The sequence below is a fragment of the Heterocephalus glaber genome, unplaced genomic scaffold, assembly GCF_053883595.1.
Source record: "Heterocephalus glaber isolate CG9 unplaced genomic scaffold, H.glaber_assembly_v1.0 deba00001465, whole genome shotgun sequence".
In the NCBI taxonomy this organism is placed as follows: domain Eukaryota; kingdom Metazoa; phylum Chordata; class Mammalia; order Rodentia; family Bathyergidae; genus Heterocephalus; species Heterocephalus glaber.
The window spans coordinates 29,953,360-29,970,472 of record NW_028258312.1 but is presented as its reverse complement, the minus strand read 5'-3'; the positions used below and the strand labels follow the sequence as shown (position 1 = coordinate 29,970,472).

The window sequence follows — 17,113 nt, the reverse complement described above, 5'->3', positions numbered from 1 at the left end:
GGTCTGATTTCCCCACACAGAGAATCCAGCTGGTCTGCTGTGGACCTATGAGGTGTGCTTAAGTAGTGATCAGAAAGACCAATAAAATATCTTTTTAGGGGAGAGGGGTATAGCTCCGTAGCAGAGCACTTGCTTATCATGTGCAAAGCCCTGGGTCTGATTCGCAACACACACACACACACACACACACACACACACACACACACGCTGCACAGGCACACACACTCACGTGCTTTTTCTTGGCATCAGTTAGGCTTTTTTTGGGTAAGAACCAGGGGGATGGATTGCTCTTTTTAATGTTTACTGCTGGCAGGAGCCATGATCCTGAGTTTCTGGAACCTATTTTCTATCAAGTCGTGGACAGATTTTTAAGGTAAGTGCCTAGTGGAAGATCAACACTATACCTTTCCATTGGGAGGTGACCAGCAAGTTCCTTTTTCCTTCAATTGACAGGCTGGGGAAGGAGATTAGAAAGATGTTCTTAGCCCAGGGCACCATTTCCTACACCTTGATGTTGTTCCTCAAACCCAAAAACCCAGGAACCCCAGCCTTTTCTTGTTGTGCAGCTAGTCCCCAGGGTCTGTAAAGTTATCTGTACATCTGTACATTTGTGTCTGTCTTCCTTTTGTTTTGTTTTATTTTACAGCAGTTGAAATTTAGAAGACTGCCAGTTAAGATGCCCACAAGTGGCAATCTATAGTTGTGTGTCTATTTCTCTGGATTTTATGAACTAAAAACTTTTCAGAAAACCAATTTAGGTACTGACACGTAGTTGGCAGCTCTATATTTTGACACCTAAGGCCACTAGAAACTCCCATATACAAGCATCATCACCATTTAATGTTAGGTTGAACCCTAGGAAATTGCTGTTTGTGCAGGTCAAAAATGTTGAATATTGGCAATTTCTTGTGGTTCAATCCAATAGATTAAAGCATATTTTATCTTCAGAAATAGGAAAGATCTAATATTGCAATAAAGGACCGGTCCTTAAAATAACTTGTTTAGCTTTATGAAGAAAATATACTACATTTTCCTAAATTTCCTCTTTTCGCCATGAAAGGTTGAAAACTTCATCATGGTATGGTTCCAGTTTTTGATATATTCTTTTTTTCTCTTTGAACATGGGTCTAGTGAAAGGTGTGTGGCTGATCCTTTCTGGATCACTTTTTCTCCTAGTCTCAGATGCAGTATACTGGCCTCCCACTGAAGTCATGTTCAAAGACAACCTATGTTTTCTGAGTTCCTCTTCTGTCTTAGTCACTTTCCTGTCACTAGGACCAATCCAGTCATATCTCAGTTGTCAAATGGCTCTAAGCTTGAACTTTCTACTACTTGAACAGCAAAGTTTTAAAAAAAAATCTGTTCGTTGTTCATAATTTTGCTCAATAGTCGAACTGAAAAATCCAACTTGAAAAAACCCGTAGGGGCTGAGAGTGAGTCACGTGTTGTGCCTCGCCACAGACACAAAGGGTGACACTTCAGTCTAAGTGCCACTCTGGCCCAGACAACATATAGTGCTTGTGTATGTAGTGCATTAAAACCTTTGTCACTGTGCATTTTTTTGCACATTATTTGCATAAAATATCAAAACCATGACTCCAAAGAAAGTTAGTGATATCAGGAGTAAACCTAAGAGGAAAACAGAACCACGATAAAGAAAGAAATCCTTGTGAAGTTTGTTAAAGTCCTGGAAAAATGAATTTATAAGTGTAATTTTGGGGCCCCAGAACCAATTATTTGGTTTTCCATTATTATGAGAAAAATATGTTCTGTTCTTGAACTTTTCAGTGTTTGAACACCGAATTTGGAATGAATTGAGCATCGCTGTACAATGCCTACAATTTAAAAGAGGAGAAGTTTATTTGGCTCACCGTTTCCAGTGGGTTCAGTCCATGGTCGGTTGGCTCCAAGGCAGAAATGGCAGGGTGGAAAAGCTGGGCAGAGGAAAGCTGCTCATATCGTGGTGGCCAGGAAGCAGAGAGAGCAGGAAAGAGCTAAGGAGAAGAGGCCACTTTTCTAGGTCCTGTGCCTGGTAGCTCATCTCCAGCCAGGCCCCACCTCCTAACATACAATCACGTGCTGAACTGATCAATAGATGATCTACTGATGAGTATAGTGCTCCCATGGTGCAATCACTTTCCACCCACATGAGATTTTGGGGGGATATTTTAGCTCTAAACCCTAACCCCTTCCCTTGAAGTCGTGCTCAAAGTCCAGCCATGTTCTCGGAGGTCCTCTCAGGTTGCTGTTGGGTGATTGCTAACTTGTATAAAACTTAGGCATTTAGGGTGTCTGCAGCACCCTATTCATTTTTACATTCCTCCTCTTAAAGAACATGGCCACATTTACAAAAAGGGCCCCAGCGACCTCCCGTGGTTCTTCAATGAACACTGCAAAGGAGTCCTGTCAACCATGAGTTAAAGATAATTGCAAAGGGAACTGTCTTTAAGTGTGATGACTTCACACAGCTTTTCTGTCATCTCAGACAACTCCTTCATCACCCTCTATTTCCTACCCAAGGCATCTTCATCTCCCTTACAAGCTAGATCCAGACATATTGTATAACAAATGGCTTTTGGTTATTAAAAACATCTTTTTAGCTCTTGGCACAACAAGCAAAACCACTCCTAATGAAAAGAAAGTCTGTACCATATGGTTTTCAAAAGAAGTACAATTTTTTTGAATTCACTGTACATGTGAAAATAATAAACAATTTGCATTTCTTTCTTTTCCTAGTAATTTATACTCTAACCTGAGGGTCTTTAAAGAATAGATTTAGAATTTCTACATTGTACCACTTTCTGAAATATTGCTGATTCTCAGCGAAATAACTCAATCTTAGCCAAATGTTTCAGTTTATCTCTCTCTTTTTTTGTGAATCTGTAAATGCGTCAGAAAAACGTTTACTGTAATGCTAGAATGTGCATGTGTTGGCATTAAAAGTGTGGTTTTGTCCCTACAGGGAATCAAATGGAAGCAAAATTACAGTTAATTCCTGGTATCTGTGGTAATGGGGAACAGACTGAGTTGGTACCGATAATATTTTAAAAATTTATTTTAGAAATTAAGTTGAACCTTGTCCTTCACTAAGCCTTTGGCCAGAGAACCCACAAGTGGTTAAATCGTCCTCTCTCTCCTGTGTGGCTCAGCCAGACGCTGGGGTAGGGAAATGGCCAGCAAGGAGGAAGAGGGAAATCAAAGGCTTCTTCACAAATCCCATGATTGTTAGAATTTGTTTCTCAACATGCTGACCTCAGCCATGTGTAGGAAAAGGAAGCCGTTCTCCGGTAAAGGGGTAAGTCTTGCTACTCTTATAATGGCAGGTCGTCTTCCCTTACGATGTAAGAGACAATCACCCACCCAAACTCATGTTAACCCTTTCCAAATTCAATTTAGAGTTAGCATCCGAGAAAAGAAGTAGAAATTTCAGAGAATTCTGAAGCTCTTTAAAGCTGATTTTTCAAAAAGAGATGATTAGACCGAGACCTGATGAAAAACAGCTGCAGAAAAGACCCCTGCAGCGCATCTCCCGCGGCCAGCAGCCGGCAGCAGAAGGCACGCCCTTCACGGGGTCCGTCTCGCAGCCTCTGGAGAAGGCGAGGACAGACAAGCTCTTTATGGCCTCCACCGGTTTCTCGAGAGAGCAGAGGGCCCGGGCCTCATCTCTTCTCGGTCTGCAGTGTTTCCTGAGTGCAAACAGCTCACATGCATCAGGGAGCCAGAGTGCACTCCGTCCGTGGCGGGCAGAGGGGGTGCGCCAGCGATGTAAGCTGCCAGTCTGTCCTGGAACTATTACTGCTGTCTGTCGAAGAAGACTTCAAAAATGACTTCCGGTTTAAAATAATCCCGGAGAATTTTGTAACTCTCTACCATTTATCATGGCAATCCCATCACAGTTCTGAAATTGAAAATTCTGAAAAAACTTTGAATATGGATATATATATATCTATATCTACATATATATCCTATGATATACGTAAGATTATGGCAGGCATGGGGGAAACCTTAATTCACTAGTTAGAGAAACTCAAAACACAAAACGAAATGGTGGTTTTAAATGAGATTGGGTACCCTAATTAGTCCCAGATGGTTCCTTTGTAGTTAGGCGTTTTCCCACACAGACTGGTTTCTTTGAATGTTGAAAAAAGAAAATGAACTGGGCTCTTGCACCACTACTGCACACTCACGGCTTTGTGGTCTCACCGTGCAGGCCTTGTGGGATTCCCACGGCCAGAAAAGATGCGTTCTCCACAGCAGTCTTCACAGGCACAGATGCACTCGGACCCCACAGCTGCAACCTCAGAGCCAAGCGCTTCTCTTTCCCCCAGGTTTTCTGTGTACTTTTGGTAAAGGAAGACATTTCCCCTCTCAACGGCTCATCTCTCAAGATATTCACAGCCCTTGCGGAGCTGGTCTTAGCAGTCTCCAGGTGTTGTCCTCGTTTGCCCTGGGAGAGCGATCTCATCACCGGATAGGGAGCTCTGCTTCCCATGGAGTGAGCAGGTAGATCAAGTCAGGTATAGGTAAGCAAACTCATGGAAAACCAGATGAAGTCAAGGAAAACACACAGCTTTTTGCCAAAGAGGGTGCTGTCTTTAGTTTTTCATAAGAGACATCAGTTTTTTCTTGATACCACTGACTTGTCAGCAAAACTAAATTTGTTTCCAGTTCTATTCAGCTAACAAGTTTTATCCATTAAACTACTTAATTGGTTACAGTCATCTGTAAAGAGAATGTAGATACACTCAATATTTTCCTATGAACTGTCCCCCCAAATCTGTATTTCTTTGTTGTTGGGATCCAAGTTTCTTTTAAAAAAAAAATCTTCAAAATATTTCCATTTTAAGTAGATAGATTAACACACACAATGTGTTTCTCCCTCACACAGAGAAAGCTAAGGGTTCACTGCTTTTCCTCAGCTGGTATTTGATTCAGGAGAGGAAGAGGCAGTGTTCCCTCTGTGGAAGCAGATGGTGGGTTTCTCCAAGTCTGTATGGCAGAGATCGAGGAGTGGATGTAGGCATTTTGGCATTCACTCAGATTCGCTTCCATTTTGAGTCAGTGGTGTGCTTATTACTTAGTATTTGGGTGAAAAACACTGCTGTTTCCTCCCTCTCTCTAAACATGTTTAATGTCTATGCTCTTCTATTTTAGAAGAGATCGGGCACGTTCAGGGTGGTATGGCCGTAGACGTGCTCTTCTATTTTAAATGAGTAACATAATAAAGTGTAACCCATCTTATAATAAATGTAATATGTCACTGACTAGGGACTCACACTAAAACTAATTTTTCTCATGGACTAGAGATTAATCATTTTATGTAATGACCAGATTTTTAGTAGAAAACAGGCTATTTACAGGTCCTGTAAACACACAAGCTGTTAGTTTTGTATGTAATAAGCAAAATATCTTTCCCTCTTTTGAAATACCAGAATAATTGCTGAAAATCTTTACTTTTCTCTTTAGTATACATAGAACACAAACCTGAAAATTTGGAGTATAGATATTTGTTTTACTTGCAGATATAAAAACATTATATTTCTTCTTCATAATTTGCATTTTCCCACAGAACATCTTGGTGTTATAGCTAATTTAAACACATGGTCAATATGTAAACAGTGACCAACGAGCAACTTGACATAAGCTTGGGATTCTCGTGTTACTGTTGGGTAATACTGATTATGCAGTCAGGGATATCAAATGCTTGAGTAGCACAATAGTATCTAAATTGTAGTGTGGAAGAGGAGGGGAAGGGATGTAAAAAGAGTTAAGATGCATTATGTATACATACCAACTCCTTATGGTGAATGTAATCGTTACATACTACAAACATGAACTAATAAAAATAAAAATTAAAAACACAAAAACCATTAGTGTAGATATTAAATTACAGTATATTATTTATTAATATTCATATATTTTATTAACATTCATACATACTCTTCATTTCAGTATTTGTACCTAAAAGCTCATACAGATCCCTGGGCCTAATTATTACTGTTATTATTTTAGTCACTACTTGCTAGAGCTCATCTTCCAACTGACATTAGAAGTGTGGGAAACTGGGAAAGTCATTATGTTTTCCACTCAGATGTAGACGTTAAAAGGTTGATCTTCTAGAAGTAAAAGTAGAGCTGAGGTTACCAGAGTCTGGGAGGGGTAGAGGGAAGGAGGGAGGAGAGAGGAAGGTTAGTGGGGGCACAGGAGCAGTTGGGTAGGAGAAATAATTTCTAATGCTCTATAGCAGAATAGGGCAAGTATCGCTAGCGACAATTAGTCGTATATTTTAAAACAGCTGGTGGAAAGGAGTTTGAATATTCCTAACACAAAGAAGGTGTAAATGTTTGAGTTGATGGATAAACCAATGACCCAGATCTGATCATTCCACATTGTGTACATGTATTGAAATGCCACATTGTTGGGCCGGGGATTTAGCTCAGTGGTTCCACAGCCTGCCTCGCAAGTGCAAGGTCCCAAGTTCAATCCCTGGTACCAAAAAAAAAAAAAAAAAGAAAAGAAATGTCACTTTGTACCCCATGAATGTGTGTAGTTATGTCAATAAAATATTTAAAAATTAATTGTGGATTATTTAAGAATACATGCTGTATGTCAGGAAGCAAGCATGAAGTGTCTGTTGTTATTGCTCTATATAGTATTTGTCATCCTTAAAATCAATATTTGTAAAAACTGGATCTAATTTATTTGTTTGCTTATTTATTTATTCAACAAAGAGATAATGAGCACTGACTGTGTACCAGATACTCTGGAAGGTCCAAGAAACATTACTGAGAAGGCTTGAGTGTGGCCTTGCTCAGAGCCCGCCACATAACAGAAAACATTTACTGAACACCGACTCTCCAGTTACCTTTGGAATGCTGACCTTCCATGAACCTATGACCCATTCAGCTATGTTACGGAATCTGTACTCCTAGTGGAAGTTGAGGTGATGGAAATGATTCCCATTTCTGCTTCTTGCTCATGCTCTTGAACCTGGGAATCAGAGGATGGGAAAAGACACGTAAGGCTATGGCGGAAAAGGATGCAGCTGGCTGGGAAAGGGGCTTATCTCTGCTGGAGGTGAGCAGAGCTGTGTGTGTGAAGGCACTGTGAAGATGATAGTTATGTTCAGATCAAGGAAAGATGGAGTCTGAATCCCTTTGGCTTTCAGTGATTGGAGCAAAATCAGCTCCAGCTCGGGGAAGAAATACAAACTGCCTTCAGAAGAATGCTATACCTCTGGGCCATCTTCTTTTGTTTTTAGATCTTTCCACTTCTCTTGTTTAAAAAAAGTATACCTTCCTTGAGTCTTGTGCTGCATGGAATGAGGACCAAAAGAGAAGCCTTGGTGACAACACAATGAAAGGAGCTCTCTTCTGGTGGGAATTCATGTGCACTTCCGGTGGTTTCCAGAATTACCTGGGCATGCCCTTTGTGGAGTGGATGACAATTGTGACTATAGCTGTTAAATAGGCAAAGTTTGAGTACATATTATCCTGTCATGACCTCTTGTTTTTTGCTTTTAAAAATATCTCATCCTGGTCTTCTGATGGTTTTATCTACATGAAACTTCTAAGACACTGGAGTAGGCCATCCACTAGTGGCAGTATTGGGTGCTAGAAATGGGTAGGTTGTTTATAGAGAAGTTTGGGGTACATTGGGGAAGGTGTTCAATGACTCTCCTTGCCTCTGAGGCATCAGTGAAAAATGTAATGAATTCGACCAAGTAACATCGTGATTAGAATCACACTGCATACTCCTCATCTTTCATTAGTCAACTCAGAGACAGGTGGATTATGCTGAGGAATTTGGTGACAGGAACTTCTATTTGCCCACAAGGTGATTACAAACCTTCAGACTGAAGTTACACTCGCCTCATTCTTCATCCTCAGAAGAACAGATAGTCTTCTAGGGGAGGTGCCAATTCTATCCCATCCCAAAACAGTGTCATTCCTAGAATAGCTCACAGCCACTGCTAAGTATTTTGCAAAGAAACCCAGCTAAGAATAGTGTCTTATTTCTAGAGGTCTGACACAAGGAACTCAACACTCTGTTGGAGTCAGATAAGCACAACTTTTTCTCAAGAGTCTTATCCGAGTGAGGCTGAGGAGAATATAACCTGATAAAGACCCAGACTGAGTCAGTCTGAGTTCCATCATCTGCAAAACGGCCTTGTGTGATGCTGGATTAGACAAAGAGTGTTTTGGGGGGGCCTAGCTGTGGAAGTGATTACCATTCAGCACCTTGGGCACCAAAAAGACTTACATTAACCAACAATCAAATAAAAACTTCACTCCTAATACATTGCATGTCTTAAATGCCAGTTAGTACTCTGTGACCTCTCCCACCTGTTCTGCTAAGATTTCCACCTCTGCCTTGCTTAAGCCAGAAAGACATGTTTCCTTCTTAATAGTTTCTATTACTATTATTAGTTCCTAAATTGGCTCTCAACTTTCCCACTGATATTGTTATGGTTTATATCTAGATGTCCCCAGAAAGCCTTTAGATTAGATTTGGGCTTCTAGATGATTTGCTATTAGGAGATAGAGTCTCGTTGGAAGAGGGAGTCACAGGGGCGATGACCCGGAAGGGCTTGTCCCAGAACCTCCCATCACTTCCTGGTTCCTGCTGTTCCTTGCTGTGAACAGCTTTTCCTCCTCTCTGCCCCTCTGTCATACTGTCCTGCTTTGGAGCCAGCGACTATGGACTGAAATGTGAGCCTAATAAACCTGTCTACCTTTACCTCATGAGTGTCAGGCATCGTGTCTCGGCAGTGAGGGAAGTGAGACAAACACTGCTCTTGATTCTCCTCTCCTAAGAACTTTGAGAGAACACAAAATTTTCTTTGTATTTTTATTCATGAGAAACACAGACTCCAATGAGTACCTACTCTTGGGGTTCAGACTTGACAGATGACAGATACACAGTTACACCCCAGGTCTTTGGGGCTCCCTTTAGGATGTCATCACTCCACAACACCACTGCCAAATGCCTGAACTACAAGGCTTGGGCCTTGTAAGCCTACCTCACCTGCTCTTTCTCAAGGATCTGTTTTAATTTGCCCAGGAAAAAGTCTTCAGGGCTAGAAATGAGTCCCAACCTACAGCAAATATCCTAATTTTCTCTAGCACCAAAACAGATCATTCCAATATGCCTTGTTTGATTGTCTGCAACCATGAGATGTAACCATGAGACTATCACAATAATGCTTTTCCTGAGGCATTAACTGTTGTTTCAGCATGGCTACATGTGCTTAGCATACACGGATTGCATTTAGACTGCCTGGTGTGTTCTGCTCTGGCCAAAATTATTCCTTCTAAATTAGAATTTTTTTTCTTTTTGGCATCCATTAAAAATCATCAGCAACATGGCCACTCTCCAGAAACACTTCTGCAGTGCCAGCCATGGGGTTTGGTGTCTAAAAATAAGAACCAAAAGAGTTTTAAGTTAATGCCCAGAAAGAAATCTTTCCATGTGTCCTGACTACAGTTTGCTAAGACTCATTCTAGGGGAAAGTGTGAAACACTTGAATCCCTTGGTGCTCCTGCCATGAAAGCCTTGGCTGAGTGATTAGTGAATGGCTGTTCCCGTCTGTCTCTACTCTTGCCACTTTTCATTCTTGCTGGCTTCCTGGCAGGGAGCCCAGCTCCTCACTCATGTTTCTCAACCCCTAGAAGATTGCGCTGCCTGTTGACCATTGCTTGTTGCTTCCTTTACAGAACTGATCGAACTTGTCAATGATGAACCATGAACTCAAACAGGTAATTGTGTGGGGAGTTTAAAACTAGTTTGAAATTTAGTATGGAAACTGTGAAATAAAGGAAAAAACCCCAAAGTTAATTAGCTGGATTTCCAAACCCTTTCTTCCATCAAACACGTCCTTCCAGTTCATTCCACAAGGATGATTATACCCTAAAATAAATCCCTCTTCCCTGCCTTTTATTAATCTTTACTCAGACATCCCTTATAGTTTTCATCCTCTGATTTTGAAGTATATAGTCTAATGATAAAGCCCATCTGGTCGCTTAGAATCCTTAGTATGTTGCTAAACTGCCCTTTCTGGTTCCCTTTCTCTTTTCCCTCCTTTCTTCTCTTTCTCCTTCCCTCCTTTTGTGCACACAAAATATTATAGACATTCTTTGGGCAGGCTGTTAGAGATTAGTGACAATTACGGTTACTTTTACTGGAGATGCAAAAATAAAAATCAGGCTGAATGTAAAGATGAGACAGTAACCCCATTTGTACATCCCAATGAATCACTTTTTTCTCATTCCATTTTTAGAGCTTTTCTATGTGGTCAGAGAAGAGTCACTGATGCAACCCAGAGAATAACACAGCTGCTCTTCCTCCTCAATAGTCTATAAACAGCATTTCACATCCTTGCCCAGATTTTGCTGGAGATGAATAGATTTAGTGACTCACCAAGGTTTGGAATGTGTCAGCCTTATTGCTATTTTCTAAAAGAAGCTTCACTTTCTTGTTTTCTAATCTTATGACTGCCTTGTCTACTGTGGGTTATTGTGAATTCATACACACATACAACTGTATTATTTTTCCCCAGAATAATTGTGCTTGGAGTGTTTTGGACTCATGTATTTCTAGTAGACCTTCTCTTATGTGCAGAGTACTATATCCAAAGTTATGGATTTTACTTTATATTTTGCAGTGCTGCGATTAAACCCAGGGCACATGCAGAAAATATGCTCTACTACTGAGCTGCATCCCCAGCCCAAAGTCATGGTTTTTTAAACTTGTGAAGCCCTTAGGAGGTACTGGCACTTTTTCAATAAGATAGTCTTAGATGACCTCCCAGCATGACCCCACAAGGACCAACTTTCAGTATGTTGAGTTCTCTCTCACCGAGGATGTCATGATTGGACCCAGTGAATCAAAAGGAGGATTAACAAGTCTTATGGTCCACAGACCATTACTCAAATTTATTTTCACCCTGTTAAACCCTTCCTGTTTGATTTTTTTTGAAATAGACAAAGGCTTGATTTTCTGCAAGTTTGCTCCATTCCCATTAGCTTCTCTCATTCCTGCTTGTGTCATGAAGATGATTTTGGTAATTTAAAAATCTTCTCAAAAACCTGGGGATGCCTGCCCATTGCGTGGCTTCCTGGAAGCCCAGCTGCACTCTGAAATGCTAAGCCCTGAAGCCCTTTTGGTCTATGGGGCTCCACAGGAGCTCACAGATGCGACTGCATCCTGGGGGCTGCCAGCACTTACCCAGGAGCTGCAGGAAACTAGGAGCCTCTGTACCTCACCGACCTCAACAAGCTCAGAAAAGTGCAGAAACCCGGAACCTGGTCTCTAATTAAAGCAGCACCTGTGAGCTGCTTGCAGGTTCTGAAGGCTGAAAGATGATCTAATATTATATTTTTTTGGTTATTTTACTCTTAAATTTGATATACAAGAGGTGATTGAATATATGGTTAATGTTTAAATTAAAAAATTAATTCCACCACCTGCCTCACAAGCACAAGGTCCCAAGTTCGATCCCTGGTAACAAAAAAACCTATTACAGTAAAAGACATATTGCCATTGGTCTCCCTCAAAATCCTTCCCCTCACACTTATCCCACCTTCTTGCTGTTTTCTGCAGCAACTCTGGAGTCCTCTTTCCTGTGTGTCTTTACCACATGTGATCAAAACTACAGTGAATGCTGCTGCCGAGTGCCGCCCAAGGGAAAGGCGGGCTTGTAAAATCACGACCCGTCCTCATCCACCTTAGTCCCTGGATGTGGCACCATGCAACTTCTGACTCTTCTCCAAAGTCAAAATGACCAGGAAAGGGAAATGTTTTTAATCCATTCAGGACTTGGAGGCAGCCAGGACGGTGCAACTGAAGACCCTTGGGAAAGAGGACTCCAGAGCTGCTTCCGAAAGTGGCAAGGATGGTGGGATGAGTGTGTTGGAAGTAGGAGGATGTTGAGGGGGATTCATGACAATGGGTCTTTTACTAGAATCATTAAAAAATATTTAAACATTCACCATATCCCTCAGTCATGGTTCATATCTTATCTTAATGTATTCAATCCAGTGTGCTTGGTACTTGGCCGGAGTCCTAGGTTCCAGTACAGGTGGAAGGCAGGGGCAAGAAGGACATGCAAAGGAGCTGGAGACAGCCAGGCTTTTGTGCTCCAGCACCCTGGCCGCATGGCGGTGGCCTGAGATGCTTGTGTCAGGTGGGCTGGCCACGGCTGAACCTCGAGCATGCTCTGTCCTGAGGCCTTCCTCATTTGGCAAACAACTTGTGACTCCTCAGGAGGCTTCTCTGCAGTATCTTAGTGCATGCCTGTCAGGAGATTTAATCCACGTGTCCAAGATTCAGCCATACTCTCCTGGTTGAAGCATCCTTCTGCATTCCTGATGTAAGGAGAGCTTGAGTTTTTCCAAGAGGTTCTGAGTACTTTGTCAAGGACAGTGCTGCCTAATCCTCAGCTCTGGAAAATTCAGAGTCCACATTTACCTGCCCCAATTGGCGGGACTGCAGAGGTCCAATGTGCCCTGGCTGGATTCCCACCTATGCCCTGCTCCCAGCCTACCTGCTACCTGGGGGGACAGAGTGCGCTGTCCTTTCTTGGCTTCCCCAAAGACTGCACCTGGTATGGACTCCAGAAGCCTCTGGGTCCCCTGGGTCCACAGCGAGGGAGAGGAGGAGCCAGGTCTCTGTCCTTCTCGTTTCTCCTTCACTCCTTCCCCCAACTCCTTGCCTCGGTCACCTCTGAACAGAACCTCTCTGAGGTGTGTTTATCATCAGGGCAGGCCAGAGGTAACTGTGGTCCTGGGGAATTGTTGCAGAGAGCATGCTGCTCCTCCAGGACCGGTGACCGTAGGAGGCAGGGTCTGTGGCCTTTCCCTCCCTTCCTTTCTTCTTGCTGTACTGAAGATTGAACCCAGGTCCTGCACTCTGCAATACATCCTCATTCCTTTTACTTACTTTTTAATTTTTTATTTTGAGACAGGGTCTGGCCAAGTTGCCAGATGGCCACCTGGTCCTGGGTTCCCTAGTTTTTCCTGGGTTCCCTCCTAGTTTTGCAGACTCAGATGAGCAATGTCAATGATCTCTGGGAGCCACTGGCAGCTCCTGAGGATTAGAGGTGGACTGGAACTGGGTTTCTCCTCCTCCACACCCTAGCTCCAGGTGTGAGTGCCCGTGAACAGCCCCGGGTGGAAGTCTACCTCGCAGTCTTTGTTATTAGTGAACAATCAGGCAAGCTGCTCTTATAAAGCTTGCTGAGGTGTTTGTCCTCCTAGGTATGTGACATGGAGACTTGCTTCAAAGCAGATAGAACAATATTTTTGGAAGAGGAAGGAAAGCCTTCTAGTCTGAACTGGCAACAAATGCCCTATCAAGCACTGAAAGAGTGGACCAATGTAGGGTCACACTGGAGTCGAAGGTGGCAAATTTTTATAGTTTGTTCATGCAGGATAACTGCATACATTTTTCATCTGATCACATACTGAGAACACCCTTTATTTTACCAGTGAACGTATAATATTTTTTATGCTAATTACACCATGCAGTGCAGGTTTGGAAAGCAATGTAGTGGTGCTCCTGTATCTGTGAGGCATATGTTCCAGGACTCCCGGGGATGCTGGAAACCAAGGGGACTTCTGAACCCTATATATACAATTTACTCTCCTATGATAAGGTTCAGTTTATAAATTGGGCCCAGCAAGACATCAACAGCAATAATTAATAATAAAATAGAACAATTATAACAAGATACTATAATAAAAGTTATGTGACTGTGATCTCTTTTTCTCTAAATAACTTAATTGTACTTGAACATGAGCCCTGTGATACTGTGACATGGGTATGATGACATCAATGGTTATAATGTGATTAATGGGCAGGTAGTATATACAGAGTGGAAACACTGGACAGTGGGACAATTCATGTCCCAGGCAAAACAGAGAGGGACAAGGCAAGATTCCATCACCCCACTCAGAACACTGTGTTATTCAAAACACGAATCATTTATTTCTGGAATTTTCCACTTAATATTCTTGGACCACAGGTTAACTGTGGGAATGAACCTCAGAAAGAGAATCCATGTATGTGGGGACACTGTATTTGTGGCTGCTTGCAGAGACTTTGCTGGGAGAATTCTTGATTAAGGCCTTTTCCCCCCAATGCTTTTAAATGCTAACTGATCACTTTCTGGAACTTAAATTGATATTTAACAAAAATATATAAATCTTTGTAAGAAACAGACTAGATTATATTAAAGAGATTATATCACAGTATTGAGCATTGATAATTTCTGTTTCGATCAATAAAGATGTGATTAGGCTCTGTTACGGCTTGCATCTAGACATCCATCTAAAGACTCATGCAGTCATAGGTGGGGCTTTTTCAGAGGTGGCTGAATCTACAGTGTGAATTGGTTCATGGCACAATGCTAGGATTAAGGGTACTGGGATTAAGGGTGGGTGATTACTAAATCAGTCCACTGACTAGTTTGGCGCTGCCCTAATCCTGGTAGCCTGGATACAATATGAGGGACAGAAAGAGGCTTGTCTTGTCCTTTGCTTACTTGCTTTGCTGCATTCTGCTGAGCATGAACTGCTTCTTCTCTGCATGCCCCTCTGCCACGCCACCGTGCCTTGGAGCCAGCTGATTATGGACTGAAATCTCTACACACTGTGAGCTACATAAACCTTTCCTCTGTTAACTTGTGGGTGTTGGGTATTTTGTCTCAGCACTGACAAAAATGACTAAGGTGGGCTCCTTCTATATGACTGTAGAGGACTAAAATATCATAGCAAAACTAAAGCGATTTGAATGTAGGTTAGAGGGCTTTGCATTATTTTTTAAATATGAAGCAATATACAAAATCTCAAGCATCTTCTGTTTTAATGTGTTTATTTAATTTTTAAACTTTTTGAGGGGCTGAAAAAGGGTTTCACTGTGTAGTTCAAGTTGGGCTTGAACTCACTGTATAACCCAAGCTGGTCAGGAACTTGCAGTGATTCTCCTGCCTCAGCCTCAAGAGTACTGGAATTATAGACATATACCACCACGCCTGATTAATGTGCTTATTTTAAATGAAAAATGAAAGTGTTGCTTTAAAAAATGAAATAATTTATTGATATAACTATTATTCATTACCTAGTGAACATAGATATTTTTAAAAATCTTGATATATTTTTGAAGACGTCATTTTGATCATTCTAAAAATTATATAATGTGACACGTCTGTGAGGTTACGTGTTTGTGTAAGGAAATGTGTTTTAGTCACAGCAGGGAATCATTCATCTCACTTGTTCAAGCGTGACTCTCACATTTGTTAGAAATACAGTAATTGTATTCTCCTAGGACAAGACTGTTTTATTCTGTCATTATATATTGTGATTTTTAGATATAGAACTAACTTCTGTCATATCTTGCCAAAAACATGGGCTACATTTCCGAGCCATCTGTGTTATTTACGCACCATGCGAACATTTTTCTATTGTGAAAAGCCCCGCCCTGAGCTGGCCACACATAAATCCTGACCCCAGAGTACTTCAGTGTGTGGATGTGAGGAGTAAACGTGGGGGTAGGTGATGGGGTCCCCACTTCTCCCCCAGTTCTTCTAGAGTGCACCGGGTCCGGAAGTGTGGGTGCAGTGGTGCCTTGGCACACGAGTCTCTAGCCCCGTGGAGCTCCAGCCCCGTGCCAAGGGGGCATTGGTTTAAAGGCCAAGTGACAATCGCGTGTCTTGTTGTGCCGTGTTCCACTGTGAAGACAGAGGTGAGCTTGGTAATTTTGTTTTTTGCACATGCCTCTGTGTGTGTGTGTGTGTGTGTGTATAGTGGGTAAAATATTACAGCAATTAATTAATTCTACATGTAAAATACTCTACCCATGTAACCACATACCCAATACAGGAAAAAACAGCCGCCTGTGTGTGGGTCACTGTCTAAGTCCCCCTGGGAGATCATACATGCTCTCAGAATTTTAATTGCTGCCCAAATACTGATGACTACAAAATGTTAATGTAGACCCAATTTTTGGACTTGAGACTTGTGTGCACAAATACCTGAAAAGTACCTGTGGGTAGACAAGCATTCCCCAGAGACCTCAAGCTCACAGTGGCCCAGGGGGACCTGCCTGTAGCCTGTCTAGAACTGCATGTCTCACCCTCTTCTCAGTTAATATGCGTTGTGATAGAAAAATACGGTGAATGTCTAAAGTTTTAAAAATGACAGTAAAAGACAGTGGGGATTAATCCGCCTCAAAATCATCCCCTGCCCTTCAAGCACCCTTGCCCCATCATGCTTGCCACTTTCTGAAGCAGTTCTTGAAGGTCTTTTTTTTTCTTTCCCCATTTTGTCAGAGTGTCAGGGCTGGGGGCAGGGATTTCTGAGTCCTTGACTATTTGATGAAGACATTCTTTTTCCCCTTCAGACTCTAGTCTGGCTATGTTCAAAATTCCAGGTTCGGAGTCCCTTTTCCCCAGGTACTCTGAAGATACAATTTCAATTAAATCTAATAGACTTTGTCATCAAATTGGGTGCCAGCTGAGGGCCAGGCCTTTGTAGTAAAGCTAGTTTGGTCCCTGTTACGGCTTCTATCTAGATGTCCCCCAAGGCCTGCTGCACTCATAGGTGAGGCTTTTTCAAGGAGGCTGGATCTAGGCTGTGTGAATATGGACCAAGGGTGTGTGATAACTAAATTAGTTTACTGATTGGTTTAGCAACCTTCTTTCATGAATGTCTTCAGTCGTGCTGTTACAATTTAGATCTAGGATGTACCCCCAAAGCCTCATGTGTTCGGCAGTGAAGCTTTGCAAGGTGATTGGATCAATGGCATGCTATGCTCATCGGTAGATTAACCCACTGCTGAATCCACCACAGAATGTGCATTTAGGAGGCGGGGCCTGGTTGGAGGCAGTCGCTGTAGGCGTGGCCTGGAGGGTTTGTCTCCCTCCCTGGCTCCTCCCTCCCCGCTCTGCTTCCTGGCCCTTGAGGTGAGCAGCTCTCCTCCACTCTGCCCTTCCACTGCGCTGTTTCTGCCTCGGAGCCAGCCGACCGGACTGTGACCTGTTGCAGGTGTCAGGTACTATGTCCCACGGATGAGGACCGCGACTAAGCCACGTTCCGAATGACAGGGTTATGTGAGT

General features: G+C 42.3%; 1 protein-coding gene across 1 annotated transcript in view; it reads left to right on the top strand.

Annotated features, from left to right (window-relative positions):
* LOC101708965 (uncharacterized) overlaps positions 1-14,597 on the top strand; it is a 56,364-nt gene extending 41,767 nt beyond the window's left edge. The window contains exons 8-9 of the mRNA XM_004841640.3: positions 9,717-9,758; positions 10,280-14,597. The gene's annotated coding sequence lies outside the window, so the exon portion shown is untranslated. The remainder of the gene's footprint in view (positions 1-9,716; positions 9,759-10,279) is intronic.
* Positions 14,598-17,113: the final 2,516 nt, after the last annotated feature.